This window comes from Sinocyclocheilus rhinocerous, unplaced genomic scaffold (assembly GCF_001515625.1).
Source record: "Sinocyclocheilus rhinocerous isolate Xijiao unplaced genomic scaffold, SAMN03320098_v1.1 scaffold564, whole genome shotgun sequence".
Lineage (NCBI taxonomy): Eukaryota > Metazoa > Chordata > Actinopteri > Cypriniformes > Cyprinidae > Sinocyclocheilus > Sinocyclocheilus rhinocerous.
The window spans coordinates 1,016,806-1,033,211 of NW_015645070.1; the positions used below are offsets into that span (position 1 = coordinate 1,016,806).

At 34.9% G+C, this 16,406-nt stretch overlaps 1 protein-coding gene across 1 annotated transcript in view; it reads left to right on the plus strand.

The window, feature by feature from the left end:
• The window catches only part of LOC107705404 (histone-binding protein N1/N2-like), a 154,804-nt gene that overhangs the window by 9,281 nt on the left and 129,117 nt on the right, over nt 1–16,406 (plus strand). The window contains exon 2 of the mRNA XM_016508680.1: nt 5,779–5,852. The gene's annotated coding sequence lies outside the window, so the exon portion shown is untranslated. The remainder of the gene's footprint in view (nt 1–5,778; nt 5,853–16,406) is intronic.

Genomic DNA, 16,406 nt, shown 5'->3' on the forward strand with positions numbered 1-16,406 from the left:
CTTATAGCAGTTAAAATGTAGTCATTTTCTTTATTATTTATTTTCATTTTTAATTCAGTGATTTTAAATTTAATTTAATTTAGTTTAATGCTTTAAAGAGCAATTTTAGATTGTTATGTTCTGATGTTCTGCTATCTGTTCTGCAAACTATAAAAGGTACAGCTAGACAAACCAGAGAGAAAGGCTGCATGGCTAGAAACTAAAAAATAAAAAAAAAGTCAAATAATCGTATGTGAGACAGTGGTAATATCATTATGTTCCTGTTGGTCAGCAGAGGAGCTTAGCTTAGTCTGACAGTTAGCCTGCTTTAGACCAGGTTAGTTTCCCAGCATAAGTTGCCACAGTGACTAAGCTTGATCTAGGCCTATGTTAAATTTGCTTTATGGAACCAAATCATTTGACAATGAGTCAGACTAACTGAAATAAGCCTGGCTTATTTAGTTAACTTGTTTTATGAAACTGGCCTCGAGACATTAAATGTGATCATATTTTCTCCATTGCATCATATTGCATTGAATCGCATTGTGTTGAATCGAATCGAATCGAAATCGGATCGCACTGCATCGTAATAGGGGTGAATCGTATCGCATCGCGTCGCATCGGTAGCTGCTTCATATGTATTTTTAATGCATCGTATCGTTGGCTATGCATCGAGATGCGTATCGTATCGGCTTGAGACATGAGATGCACATCCCTAGTCTCTATCCATTTTGGATGTGGGTCACATCTCCCTAAGTTTTTTTTTCTCCCCCCTTGTACACCAGCATTATTCTTTAAAATCTACTGCTAGTCTTCTGCAGTACTGTATATTTCTGTGAACATTCACTAAAACAGCATGTGTCTGTCTGAACCTTCATCCACTAGCTGACACATTTAGCTTCTTATATTTTTATGAGTCCTGTGGCCACGGGTCCGGTTGGACACATGTCATAATGATTTGGTTGGACATCACCTCCATCACCTTTTCATCCATCAGGCAAATCATGACCATTTCAAAGTTCTGCAGTCCTTCCAGGTCCTGCGCTTCTGGCTCAGCTGTTTTTGGATTATTGTTTGGTGCACGTTAATTATTTAGTAGCTTCTACCAGTGTCCATTCAAACACAGTTCATATAAATATGACTTGACTTGGGGGAAAAAAACAGCTTGCTGTTCTGTATGTTGGTAGATGCATTCTTACCTATAAAGTTAATCATTTAAAATGGGCTCAGATCAAGTTTCTTGAAGCACAACGACAATCATTAAAATTTGTATTTTATGATGTTTTCATTCTGTAACCATTTTATTACGTTAGAGAAGTCAGTTAGTTGATTATGGCTTGTGTAGAGAAATATCAGATCTTCTTTTAATGAAGCACATAAAATCCTCATTCTTCCATAAAGCAGTAATAGAATAGGAAAGGACATTTTCTGATAAGATATAGATGAATATGGCACCTTCAGACAATAACAGAAAATATAAATCATCCACTAAACTAACATTTCCTCTTCATGCAATTTGTTGTTAAAAATATAATTAACTAGGCAAAGTAAAACTATTATATTGTATTATAGTATATTATATTATATTTTCAGTTGATGCAACTTAAACTAAAGTTGCAGCCTGAGTTTTCCTTGAGCATTTGGCAGACCGCTTCGCATTTCTTTTGTGGGAAGCCAGTTAAAGTCAGTTGTGCACTATAAATCAGATTGCATTATGGGTACACACCAGTGAACTATATATGGAATGAAATTGTTCACTAAGAATTTGGACAGAACTACAAAATGCTGACACCCTATATAGTGCACTGTAGAGTCTCTTGTGAAGTAAGGGAAATCCCTGGAGCCCTCATCAGCAAGCCCATACACTGGTGGGCATCCATCAGCTGACAACAAATCTTTTTGATAAATATTTCATTGTGACCATGAAACTGTATTTTGCATTATTTTTATGCCAAAATATATATTTTGCCCGTATGGCAACTGAATTATTTAGTTGTTTTTCTTTGTGTATGTATATGTAGCATCGTATTCAGGATGAGCCTTCACCCCAAAAAAACCATGATTTTATTTGTGTTGTAGATTATTTATATTTGGTGGCGCAAAGACCGATTCACTAATTAGTTTTTCCCTTAAAATGTTTTTAAAAATAAAGAAATGAGTAGCACTTTGTTTTGTCCTCTCCCTGTTTGAGAAAAGAGAATTTTTATGCTGTGCTTTTTAATATAAAGTCAAGTAAGGTTTCCTTTATGATTATTTAATTGCACATGCTGAGATGTTTTAAATCTCACAGTGCTTATGTGCATTTTTCGTGATTGCTATGCATAAGGTTTATACTTGACTGCATTTTTTTTCTCTCATCTCTCAAATGTTTTGCTTTTCTGTGACTCTAATATAGCATGCATTGTTGCATTTTCATCCAACAAAAACTCCTGAATCCAAAGATTTGATGTGTATCCACTGAAAAAGAAAATCCTTCCCATGGAGGATTTTCTTGTAGTTTGAGATTGATCCGTGATGTTTGCGTGGAGAGGGCATCTCTCAAACATGTATGGAAAATGTTAAGCAGTCTGAAGAGAGAGGTTTGATCAGAGGAACCTCTCAGTGAGCTTTGACTGTTAACTCGGTTAGCTCTGACCTCTAGTGAGCCTGTCTATGTCTCTACAGACAGACATAACACGGCTCTCAATGACCTCTGTGGTTCTCTCTCCTTCTCGTTCTCTTTTTTCTTCTTTCTGTATAATTAATGCCCGTGGAGCACATCAATTTACATTAAAAACAGAAATACACTGAAGACATGATATGAACATAAGTCTAGTGCCCTCTGCCATGTTTTCTGCCCTTAAGACATTGTGATATGCATCAGCATTCTCTCATAGAGACATGTGAGTAACAAGTCTGAGAGTATTTATTCAGTAAACAGTTAAAGTTCATAACACTTTAAATAGGGGAGAGCAACACTTTGTTTTCTTCTCATTTGTTTAGCCTAAAGCTTAGATATTTTGCTCTATTATCTTTGACATGGGTCAAAAAACTTTACTCATGTCAATTATATAATTATGTGTTAGTTTAAATATATATGTATTGGAATAATTAAGATTTTGAAGTGTAAAAAGTAAAAAAAAATTAGTACAACTGTTACAGTTAGTAACTGTTTTCTATTTTAATACAATTTAGTACACACACACACACGCACACACACACACACACACACACATATCTATATATATATATATATATATATATAATATTTAATTGTACTATATATATATATATATATATATATTCAGCAAAGGTGCATTAAATTAATCAAAAGTGACAGTAAAGTTGTAAAATAACTTTAATAAAATTTCTAATATATGCTGTTCTTTTGAACTTTCTATTCATAAAAGAATCATTAAAAATGTATTGTGGTTTTTTACAAAATATTAAGCAGCAAAACCTTTAATATAAAGAACCAATTTTTTTATAATTAACACCTATAATAATTGAAATAATTTGCTGCCTGTGAATTTGTGTCAAATCCTGCATTTGTCCAGAGCCAGTGATCCTGATGGAAGTCTAAAAAATCCCAAATCTCCAGTAAACTTTTAGAAAATTTAGCATTTCAACCCCACAAACAGCTCTGGTCATTTTCAAATCGATATGAATAAAACACTAATCTAAAACCGCTATTTTGCGGGTTACTTGAAGAGTCAGGAAGCATCGGCGTCGAACATTTGTTTGTAAATAGTAATTTCATCTGTTTCACTGTATTCTGTTTACTGTGAAAAGAAGCCAAAAATGTGCTTGTGTTCATATTATTCTGGACGGGGATTATTCTCAAGAGAGATAATAGGTTTATCAGTTTCTCACGCACATTCTTGACCCAAAGTTCAGGTCTGACGGCATCCAGCCAGCAGAAGAAATCAGTCAGTGATTCTGCCTGTCAGAAGAAGAGAGAGCTAGAAGACAAACAGGGAGCGGATGGAGCAGAGACTGACAGGATAGGGCTCACATCCAACGGATCCCCAAATTATTTGGTGTTGAATGGCCCAGACGGGATGTCAGGAGACACGGAGAGCGCAGTGTCAGGCTGCTGAGCAGATAGAGAGGTGAAACAGAGAGTGAAAACATCTCCTCAGCCGCTCTGAAGCCATGTGTTAATTACGTCTCCTATCACCCTGAGCTGAGAGCTGAGATGGAGCTTCAGGGTCAGTGCCGCCACTCGCTGAGCAACAGATGGGTCGTTTGTACAAAACAAGTGCTTTTTGGGTCCCAGTTACATTTTTATAGTATAGCATCCTCACTAGTTCATTTTTGGATGCATTAATTGCGTAAAATACTAATAAAGAAGATATATACACACAATTCAAAAGTTTGGGGACAGTAATATTTTTTTTAATGTTTTTAAAGTATTTTCTTCTGCTCACTAATGATGCATTTATTTGATAGAAATCACAGTTAAACAGTAATATTTTGAATTATTATTATTATTATTATTATTGAAAATAACTCTTAAAATGATGGCAGAATTGAATTAGCAGCTATTACTCTGTAGTCTGCAGTGTCACATGATATTTCAGAAGTCATTCTAATATGCTAATCATCAATGTTGAAAACAGTTGTGTTGCTTATATATATGTTATATATATATATATATCATTTTTCAGGATTCTAATACAAATATATAATTTCTTTCAGGATTCTTGAATGAATAACAAGTACAAAAGAACAGCATTTATTTGAAAAGTGTTTTTTATAACATTGCAACATTTTTATTGTAACTTAAAATCAATTTAAATTAAATTTTAATTCATTAAAAAACTTTTGAGTGGTAGTTTATGTATAATGTCAATATTCTTTATTGCATGTATTTTTATATATACAATAATGTAAATTTTATATTATAGCATTATGGATTATTTGTGGATTTTTTTATTTATTCATTTTATTTGTTTATTATTCTGCATAAATTATTAATTTAAAATATGTAAGATTACATAGAATATTGATATTATTTTAAAGATTTTTATAGAACATTGGAATTATTTTTAGCATTATAGTTTCCAACAGCTTTAGAAAAAAACAATCTTGAGAACTCAAATTAAGTGATCTAATCTCACACAATCCAATTTATCAACACTTGAAGACATTTTTCTGTTTGAATGTACTTTAAAATTACCTTTTTAAAAAGGCACTTGTTTGATGACTCCTCCTCCTCTCCTTCAGCAATATTAAATATTAATCTCCTTCAGTCTATTTATTCTCAATCGATACGCTGTGTTAACACCAAGACTGCTTTCCCATCTCAGCTCAGGCTCTGGTGATTAATATGGCAGTTAGTGGCATCATCTCTTACATTTACTGGTCAATGTGTCATTACTTTCTAATCAAGATTGCGGTGTGACGACCCCGGCACTTGCCACAGATGCATGGCGGAACAGTAATTTATCATGTCGAAGCAACTTAATGGATCAGTAAATCTACAAGAAATTGGCAAGCACCCATGATAAATATAGCTAATAGACCACATTTTGTGATGCGAGATGGGTATGTACAAACAATTATGTGAATTATATAACAGCGGAGGTGCTGGTTTAATAAAGAAGTGGGCGTTTTTTGGATGAATAAGTAGTGAGTGTTCAGTGTTGGATTTGTGTGCATATTCAGCAGACTTGTTTGTAGTAACTGCTGAAAGTGTGGAGAGAGTTGAGCAGTAAACAGCCATATGGAGATGTTTGCGTAAGTTTTAAAGTGTGAGTACATATGCTAGTCTATGGCACGATTTCAAAACTGAATCCTTCTCCTTCCTATCCGCAGGTTTTCCCAATGAGCCGGCAGCAGAAATCGCCCTGAAGACCGTGCATGACTGGATCCTAAGCAAACAAGATGAGGTATGAGCAGTAAACCCTTCATAGTTCATATGTCCTCTCGCTTCAAGTTAGAGGAGAATACCTGGTTTGAAGGGCAGATTTTTTTTTTTATAATAGGAAATGCTTGTGAAGAAAAGGATGTGTTGGAACCGGAATCCACAGTCCATTTCTCTGATGGAAAATCAATTAAAGCTTACAGCTCTTCCAGGAGGAAAATGTGAAGTGGCAACTGCTCTCCTCAATTGTCATGTTTGTCCTTAGCCACTACTAAAGACGTATGATAATGCTTGGCTACACAACTTTGAGGTTTGAGCACTTTTTAGCAAAGCATTAATGACCTGCCTATTCTTATATCTGAGAAACTAGATCTAGGCAACAAATTCCTTGTGAAATCCCCAAAAACCAAGCTGCCTTGATCATCTGTGCAGCTAGTTACCTTCACACGCTTTGAATTCGAAAGCATTTCAGCTTGAGTAAAGTCCTTACATGGTCTGTTGGCTTTTTAAATTGGATTGTGCTGCCTATTCGGTGCATGAAGGTAGGGAGGAAGTGTGAATAAAATAAGCAAAATCTTCAAAATGAATTTGTACATCAATTAAGTCATTACAGTGCTGTTGAAAGAACGAACGCATGAATGTGTAGTGATGGTGACAGGTGGATGTGTTAATGAAGTGTTTGACTTGACAGGTTTATTTGTGATTATTTACGTCATTGTCTTTTCATAAAGATTGCTTCAGTATGTTTAGACCAAATTGACTGCACAAAGCTTATTGCATGATTTGTTTTGACAGTCGTAGAAGTGGATAAATGAAATCCCCCTTAACTTCACATTAACTGAAGTACAGCTGCTGACCTGCCAGTTAATCATCCTGTTGTTAGATTGAACAAGATCAATAACTCAATCACTCAGCAATCATAAACTGTAATGTTGTACTTGTTCTTGAGTTATTTGACTTTGATGATGACAAGTGAGTGGTACTGTGACAGAGTTTTTCAACGGGGGTCTGTGGACCCCTTGTGGAATATAAAATAATTGCAAGGGATGATTTATATATATATATATATATATATATTACAATATATATATATATATATATATATTGTCATTTATTGCCACTTTTCTCTTAAAGTGCCCTTTAAATGTTCAGAAATTTTGCACAATACTAGCACAAATCCTTATCATTTAGTGACTTTGCATCAATTAGGCACAACAGGAACTATGAAAACACATTTTATTAAATATAAAAATAATGCACTGAGGATATAAAACCTATTTTACAAAGCCTCTTTGAACGGTGTACTAATGTGTCTGTTGTGTACTAGCCTTAATTGGTAGTCGATCAGTAAAGCTATAAGGATGTGTACAATAATCTCAATAATTCAGTAAATAAAACCTGGGCCAAGTTTAATTGAGTAATCAGGCATCACAGCTGCCAATGTGGTGTCTAACTGTGACGTGTAAGTACTGTATTGCTAATTTTAAGTATTTTTTAAAAATAAAATATCCATGCTGAATAATGAACTTAAATATGAATAATTAAGTTTTCCACTCTAAATCTCAGACTTTCAGTCATGTAACGCTGACTTTGTTTATATACTGCTGTAATCCATCTGCTGACCCCACTAAGACACTGCAGTTAGGAATTTGCCTTGTGAGCAGTATTTTCCTATTCTCTTAATCCCAGTAAACTCATATTTGCAATAAACAGAATTAAATTAAGACTTCAGATTGCTTGTGAAGGACGTGTAGCAGCTACTATACTAACACTTTGCATGAAAGAACAAGAAGCCTTATCATGCTCAAGAAATCCTGGGTTTCCTAAAAATTAACAGATTTAATATGCATCTTTGTTCATTAATCAGGATGTACTCTGTGCAAGAGGAATTGTAAAGAGGAATATAAATGGAGTAGTTCTATGAACAACCCGTAGTCACACACTCACTTAGAAAAGCATACAAACAAATAAAACTTTGTGGGTGCCACTCTCATTCCTCCGGGTTTCTCAGAATAGATTGCATAACAGATTTCTGGGCCGCTTTTACCTGCGGGAGCAGAGGGCAGTTTAATTTATTGTGATTGTTAGGCCAAAGCAAAGCCTGCAGGTAGATTGTGAACTGAAGGGAAGTGTGGATTAATTACAGAGTATTTAGCCAGAGAGGACAAAACACAGCAAGGGCCGTAAAAGGGATTTATTGTTCTGTTCTATTGGCGTGTCTTCACCCCAAGTCTTGCCTGATCTTTTTACTGACTTCTAACATTGCTTTTGATTGATTTATTTATTTACAGCTGCTGATACTGCTTTCCCCACATATTTTCTATTTTTTCCCCCCATGCTGTCTGCATGTTTTAGGAATATAACTTTTTAGAACTTTTTCAGATATTCGCCTGATATCCAGTTTATTTAGGCACTTTATCTAGCCCATTGTTTCAGATGATGATCAAATGATGAGTGCCTTTAGAAATACCTTTTTTTCTGAGATTTTGATGCCTTTTATAGGTGCAGATATATATGGACTCAATGTGTTGAATCACTAGGCCATCGTTCTGATACCTAAAGATGTTTTACAATGTACTTCAGAAGGGAGATACTCTGATAATGCCCTGGTAATATTTCAACATAATGATAAAGCTGAGCATAAGAACTCCTCTAAAGTGATTCCTAAATTATTTATGGAAAAGGGCACCTGCCTGAAGCTCTTTATTTGATGTTCCCTGCTGATTGTTGCAGATGTTATCACAGTAATATTATTTCAGTTGAAGGGATAGTTCATCCAAAAATTTAAATTCTATTATCATTTACTCACCCTCATGTCTTTCCAAACCTGTATGATTTTCTTTCTTCTATGGAAGACAAAATAAGATGTGAAGAATGTTGGTCACTAAACAATTTTGGTAACCGTTGGTTATGTTAGTTGTATGTTGGTACTGTTGTTTCAATCTCAGGGGAGTCCCCTAAACTTCAACTTCCAGAGAGATCATTTCATAGCTAATATGGATGACTCCACTCAGATCTTTCACAAAATATTTAAAGATTCATCACTGTCCTTTCCAGTCAGTGCAAGAGTCAGGAAAAGAGAGATGAGTTATAAAATGCCTGAGCTGCAAATGTCCTAGTCCAGGAGCCAAGCAGTGAAAAACTGAGAGAAGATGAGCATTTGACATGAACATGTGACTAGGTCCCCAGATATTCTATTCTATTCACTACATTCCATTTTGTCAGGCATCCCAGAATACACAGTTGAAACCCCATGAAGGATAATTTGCTGTGCTGATAGCATCTCTATCTATAACAGTGAGAATGCCATTACTGGCTTGGCATGTGAGAGATGCATTAGTTCATCGAGAGCATCCTGGGACATAAGTGCATGTATGCACTACACTGTTAACTTCACAATAAGGTGCATTAGGCCTGGCTTGTAAATTAGAGCCCGGGCTCTTAGCCACCTTAAGATGCCTCCACTTATATGTGTAATATATCATGGTACAGCCGTGCCGCAGCACCTCACACTCCGACAATTGTGATTGATGACTGAAGGTTAACCTTCACGGGCCAGGGTGTATGTTCACTATACCGCATTGGGGAAGAGTAATGGAGATGGGGTTTTCTTATGGAAGCTGGGCTGCAGTGAGAAGGGGGTTGGGTTCTTCCTACAGAAACATACATTTTAGAATGCTTTGTTATTATTATTATGCTTTTAACTCAGCAAGCATGCATTAAATTGATCAAAAGTGACAGTAAATCCTTAACATTGTTCCAAAAAAAAATCTATTTCACATAAATGCTTTTCTTTGATATTTCTATTCATTAAAGAAACCTGAAAACAATGTCACATTTTTAAAAAAAAATATATATATATATTAAGAACTTTCCAAGTGTGATAATAATAAAAAATGTTCATTGAGCAACAAAATATCATGTAAGAAGGATTTCTGAAGGATCATGTGACACTGAAGATTGGAGTAACGGCTGCTGAAAATTCAGCTTTGCCATCAGAGGAATAAATTGCATTTTAAAATATAATAAAATAGAAAAGAGTTATTATATTATTTTATAATATTGCTTTAAATTGTAATAATATTTAAACATATTATTTTTACTGTATTTATTTAAAACAAGGAAATAAATAAATAAATAACTCTATGAGACTTCTTTCAAAAACATATCGAATCTACAATTTTGAACCTCATTTCTTTATTTATTTTTGCAGGTTTGATTATTTTCAGCCTATATATAGATTCAAAGTAATATTTAGAGTTTAATCAAGTACTATTGAAACATCTCTTTTATAACACTCTCAAATAAGAATGATAAATTGCTGTAGATTTGACATAGAGATTCAACTTTGCAGAAACTATATTCCCTCGTCATAAAGGTAACTTCTTGAAAATCCTACCCACACAAAATAGTGTTACAAGCACAAAAGGGACCATTAAAATACATATAAGCACCTCATCCCTCTAGGTTTTGGGGTCACGCTCACTCTGGAAGTTCTTCTTTTAATATGAGAAAGATTAGCTTTGTGTTTATCCCTGGTCCAGCTCACCATGGCCCTGCTAGATTTACAGAGCTTCACAGAAGGCATTTGTGCCCTGCGTGAAATCATTCTGAAAAGCCAAGCAGTGGGTGTTTTTTTCCCTATTGTGTTAAAGTTGAGCAAAAGTGGACGAGCATATCGTCTTCAGCACTGCATGTTCCAGCTCTGTCATGATCTCTCTCATCTGAGGGCATCAAAGCAGGAAGTCACGCTTTCATATGCTCTTATAAGTCCAGACAACACTGCACCCTCTTTCTCTCGGATGTATTTCTCATCAGTATGGCATCAGTCTGATTTCTATATGACAGACTGTGGCAGCCGTAGACATTCATTTAGCCCCCTGCCCCAACCAACATGATGAATCAATTACAGTGGCCGCCCTGTTTTCAGAGGTTTAATAAAATCTATTGCTCTATTTCAGTGCTTCTTAAAGTACAGGCTCCTAAACCAAACTAGGTCACGTACCTGTAAATGTTCGGCCGCAGCATGTTTTAATAATATGTGCAGTTATTTCTTTAGTAAGGTTAGCTGAAATGGCAAAGAGCAAATGTTCTCTTTTCATTCTATTCTTCCACATAGTTTGTGCTACTGTGACCATGCAACAATATTTTTATTCCAGTGCAAATATATAGGATTTTTTTAAAGCAGCTCATTTACGCTTCTTTCTTTTTGTGTATTTAGTGTACATTGTCTATTTAGTGTAGTGTACATATAATTATATCACATATATATATGCATATATACAGGTGCATCTTAATAAATTAGAATGTCGTGGAAAAGTTAATTTATTTCAGTAATTCAACTCAAATTGTGAAACTTGTGTATTAAATAAATTCAATGCACACAGACTGAAGTAGTTTACGTCTTTGGTTCTTTTAATTGTGATGATTTTGGCTCACATTTAACAAAAACCCACCAATTAACTATCTCAACAAATTAGAATACTTCATAAGACCAATAAAAAAAAAAAATTAGTGAATTGTTGGCCTTCTGGAAAGTATGTTAATTTACTGTACATGTACTCAATACTTGGTAGGGGCTCCTTTCGCTTTAATTACTGCCTCAATTCGTAAATGTGAGCCAAAATCATCACAATTAAAAGAACCAAAGACTTAAACTACTTCAGTCTGTGTGCATTGAATTTATTTAATACACGAGTTTCACAATTTGAGTTAAATTACTGAAATAAATGAACTTTTCCACGACATTCTAATTTATTGAGATGCACCTGTATACTGTATGTATATACACACTTAACTGTGACTTAATTGTTTTCTTTTAGATGATTGATGAATAATTGTTTAATAGTTGATTTTGCATGTTTTCTTCACTATAATTCTGCTAATGATCGATTAATCAGTCTTTTACGTTATAGACCAATTCATTATTTTTGGATTTACTGCTTTTTTTCTGATAGGATATGTCAATTTTTTAAATAAAATGAAATGAAATGAAATTAAAATAAAAGAATGTTTAAGTGTTTTGATTTTATATATATATATATATATATATATATATATATATATATATATCACCATATTCTGATAATGACCAATTAAGCATACATTAACTATTATTTAATTGTTTTTAGCCTCTACATTAAATTCTTCCAATTCCCATACATCTCAAATTTGTTGTATAATGCATCACTTCTATCTTACAAATTGTGCAGGGTTACGGGAAGAACGACTGTGACATCTCATCTAAGAAAAAAACAAAGCTCTGCGTGATTGCAGAGGCCTTTATAGGGCCTGTTACACTGCCTGGAAAACTCCGCTTCAATCACAACCACTGATTGTCCATATGCCAACAACGTGCCACTTCTCTCCTCTGCATCAAGCAGCTCCAGTCATCTGTTTGCTTTATTTCCCATTTTCACATCTAATTCGGTGTAATTCAGACCTTCACTGCTTTAATCTGCCGGTGAAAAATGCAGTGTGACACTTTATTTGGCTGCCGCCTGTAAATTTGCAACCAGCAGACGGTTTAATACAGCGTCTCGGACCCTGGTCCAGACGGTCCGCATCACCCACGCGGCTCTGACACATGAAACAGATTGTGGAGATTCCCTGCTAATAAAACATTGACTGAACCAGGACTCTATGCCATGCTCCGAGAAACTAAGCGTTACTAAGCGATGCTGTTGTCACTGCACTTGTGGTTTTTAAGGACTGTGGTCTTTTTCTTCCTGTTTTATTTTATTTTATAAACTTGTTTGTATATTTTATGCCATCAGTCATTTAAGGGATGCGGATAATAAATGCAATCCCCCACAGGAGCTCCGAAAGCTGAGATTGAATGGCTAATAGAAACAAATGCCTGTCGTGATGGAGCGATTTGCCATCCGAACGGTAAATATAATTTCAAGTTCAGCAGGGACTGTGGCAGGTAAGACTGTAATATGACATCAGGGAGATAGTCGATGTCATTTCAGCAAGGAAGATATATTGAAAATGTCGACCGAAGAATAGGGCAGAATAGCTTTCCATTGTGGCTATTCCAAATAAACAACTATGTATATATGACCTATAATCATCATGAGACTCAAGTTCAAGTGCAGTTAACTTTATTTAACAATAAAAATGAGGGATGATACATGACAGAATCGCTCTGTTCCAAAACCTAGTGAGCATTTTAAGCCATGCATAAAAGCCAATCCCAGAATACGCTGGGAAAATTTTGGAGAATTATTATAAATATAGTTTAATCAGTTCTGAAAAGTGTCAATAACATATTTTAGAATAATTAAAAACTGATTATATCTTAATATATTTTAGAATAATTAAAAACTTAGATTATATCTAACATTTATATGTACCACATATGTATATGCTTGCTAGAGTATTTATATATATATTTGTGTGTGTGTATGTATGTATATATATATATATACACACACACACACACACACACACAGTAGTGTAAGCAGTAGTGCAAATCTAAGAATTGTGCAAAAAATCACATCAAATTAGGTAATTAATTAAATAAATATATATATTTTTAAATGCTTTTGCTTATAAAATATGCTTACCATCCGCTTTTATGAGGGGAAAAAGATTAACTGAAGTGAATTCAGAACTTATTGTTTTCTGAAAAAAAATCAACACTTTTTTGAGAATGATCCAATTGCCTCAATGTTGAATGTCATTTTTAAGGTTTTGTTTCAGTTAGGAGGCAGTAGGTAGCATGGTAGCTCACTAGGTTTTGGAACAGATCTAAAGTGTTTTTAACTCTTTGCGCTCTTTGGTGTGGAACGGTTGTATGTCTTTCATTGCTGTAGGTGGACACTGGAGACCAGGCGTGGGCGTTCACTGGTTGCTAGGCCGTGCGGTTCAGTTCAGGTGAAGTCAGTGAGAAAGACACAGAAATGTCAGATGTTTCTCCTCAAGATGCTCACCGAACTGAGACGCTGGCATCTCTTTTGTATCTCACGTTGGTGTCACACCTGCCATCACTATGCTGAAATCTGTGGTGTGCAGACACATCCTAAGGCTAACCCATAAGACTACTACTGCATTCAGAGTAGCTGCAGGCCTTTTTTTGAAGTTATCTGGCCTTACTTTTCAAGTTTGTGCCGTGCTGCCACAGAGAAACCTGCTTGTGGTGAGGTCAAGAACAAATTGAAGACAGCGAGATACTCACGTTGTTGTATATACACACATTACCATGATGGAGTAGCGGGTAGTCCATGTTGGAGTCACTCCAGGGTTCTGCCACCAGAGACCTCTTTAAGCACTGCTCACTTGTTCTCAGCGTATCCAATCAGAGCGCACAATGCTGAGGGTGCACTTTTATTTCCTCTCTACTGACATGGTTCCTCTCTACTGACATGGAGCTATCTGTCTCAATAGAAGAGGTCATAACCTGTTTATCTAACACAGCCCTCTATTACTTATTCACTGTCCCACAAGGAAACAGCTGTGGCTTTCAGAACATTTGCGTTAGTGGTGGGATGTGTGATGCTATGTGTCAGCTGGCAGCATTTAGCTGTACTGTTTATATTGTGGTAGATATATTTGCACAGATGTCAGTGGACAGGTTTATTCCTATTCAGAGGTTTGGGGTTGGTAAGATATATATATATTTTTTTCTCTCATGCTCACCAAATCTGCATTTATTTGACCAAAAATACAGTAAAAAATCTTCTATATATATATATATATATATATATACATTAGAGCTAATAATATATATAAGGCTACATATATTTGATAAAAAATACAGTAAAAACAGTATTATTGTTATTGTTTTCCTTTATGCACCAAGAGCTTGTATCACTTCAAAGAGAAAGAAAAAATAGAAATTGCACCATATGACCCCTTTAAATGTTTAACCCAACCGTCTGGGCAGTAACCCAACTGCTGGGTCAAAACAACCCAATCGCTGGGTTTGTCCATATATTACACAGCGCTGGGTTGTATTTAACCCAGCATTTTTTAGAGTGTATGTCTGTTTATATATATACATATATATATATATACACTGAACAAAATTATAAACGCAACACTTTTGTTTTTGCCCCCATTTTTAATGAGCTGAACTCAAAGATCTAAGACTTTTTCTATGTACACAAAAGGCCTATTTCTCTCAAATATTGTTCACAAATCTGTCTAAATCTGTGTTAGTGAGCACTTCTCCTTTACCGAGATAATCCATCCACCTCACAGGTGTGGCATATCAAGATGCTGATTAGACAGCATGATTATTGCACAGGTGTGCCTTAGGCTGGCCACAATAAATAACATTTATTATTATTATCAATGTTGAAAACCATATGCTGCTTAATATTTTTGTTTAAATCGTGACGTTTTAATGTCACTTTTGACCTGTTTAATTCATCCTTGCTGAATAAAAATATTTAATTAAAATAATAGTATTAATGAAAAAAATTCTAACTCCAAACAGTTGAACAGTAGAGCATATACATATTGTTACACCATTAGGTGGCGATAAGTGACTGTTTTTACAAATGAATCTGTTTTATTCAAATACACTGATTCATACAGCAATGTAACAAGTGGCTGTTTTTATGAGTGAGTCATTGAATCATTCATTCGAACGATTCATTCAAAAACGGATTTATTCAGGATATGCAGCAGCCTTGTTTAACTCTATTTTCATTGACAGAGCAAAAGCAGACAACTAGCAATATTTCATCTAAAATGGAAGTTTCCTAAAGGGGTCATCGGATGCACATTTTCCACAAGTTGATATGATTCTTTAGGGTCTTAATGAAAAGTCTATAACATGCTTTGGTTAAATTTCTCAATGGTAGTGTAAAAAACACCCTTTTTACCCTGTCAAAAACAGCTCTTTTCAGAGCAAACTGTTTTGTTGCATGTTCCTTTAAATGCTAATGAGCTCTGCTCCCCCCGCCCCTCTCTTCTGTGGAGTAACAAGCTGTAGGGTACAACGGGGCTAAAGGCGCCCCGGGGTAAAAGGCGCCTTTGATTTTATTCTCATCTAAACCACTAGATGGCACAAAAACGTAGCTTAGCACTTTCCAAAACATCCGCTTTTCAAGATGCACATATATATTTGTCTGATCCTTGACGCGATCGCGCGCAGCAGCGCAAAGTTGATTCTGTGCTTACTTGATCTAATATTTTATGTTTTTTAAAATGTTGTAGATTTAAGTAGCAAATTACAATCGCTAAAATTAATGCATATATTTTGAGACAAAGGTCTTCTTAACAAAACAACAGTTTTTAAATAACGAAAGAATATGTAAAAGTATGGTATTTGGGGTAAAAAGCGCCCCTGCTGTTGGGGCTAAAGGCGCACAGTAATTAACATGATAATTAATAGATGGCTGACTTTTCCATTTGTTGACATGGCATGGTTAGATTCAGATGGTAAATATCATATATTATGTTGGGTGTCCATATTAGAGATAATCACCATGTTTAGAATGAAAACCATCATATTTAAAAACATGATATTAATCATATCATATAACAAAATATCATTTGTTGTTACAACTGTAAATATATATTCAATTATTAATGGATCTCCTTCAATACTTTCAGAATATTTACT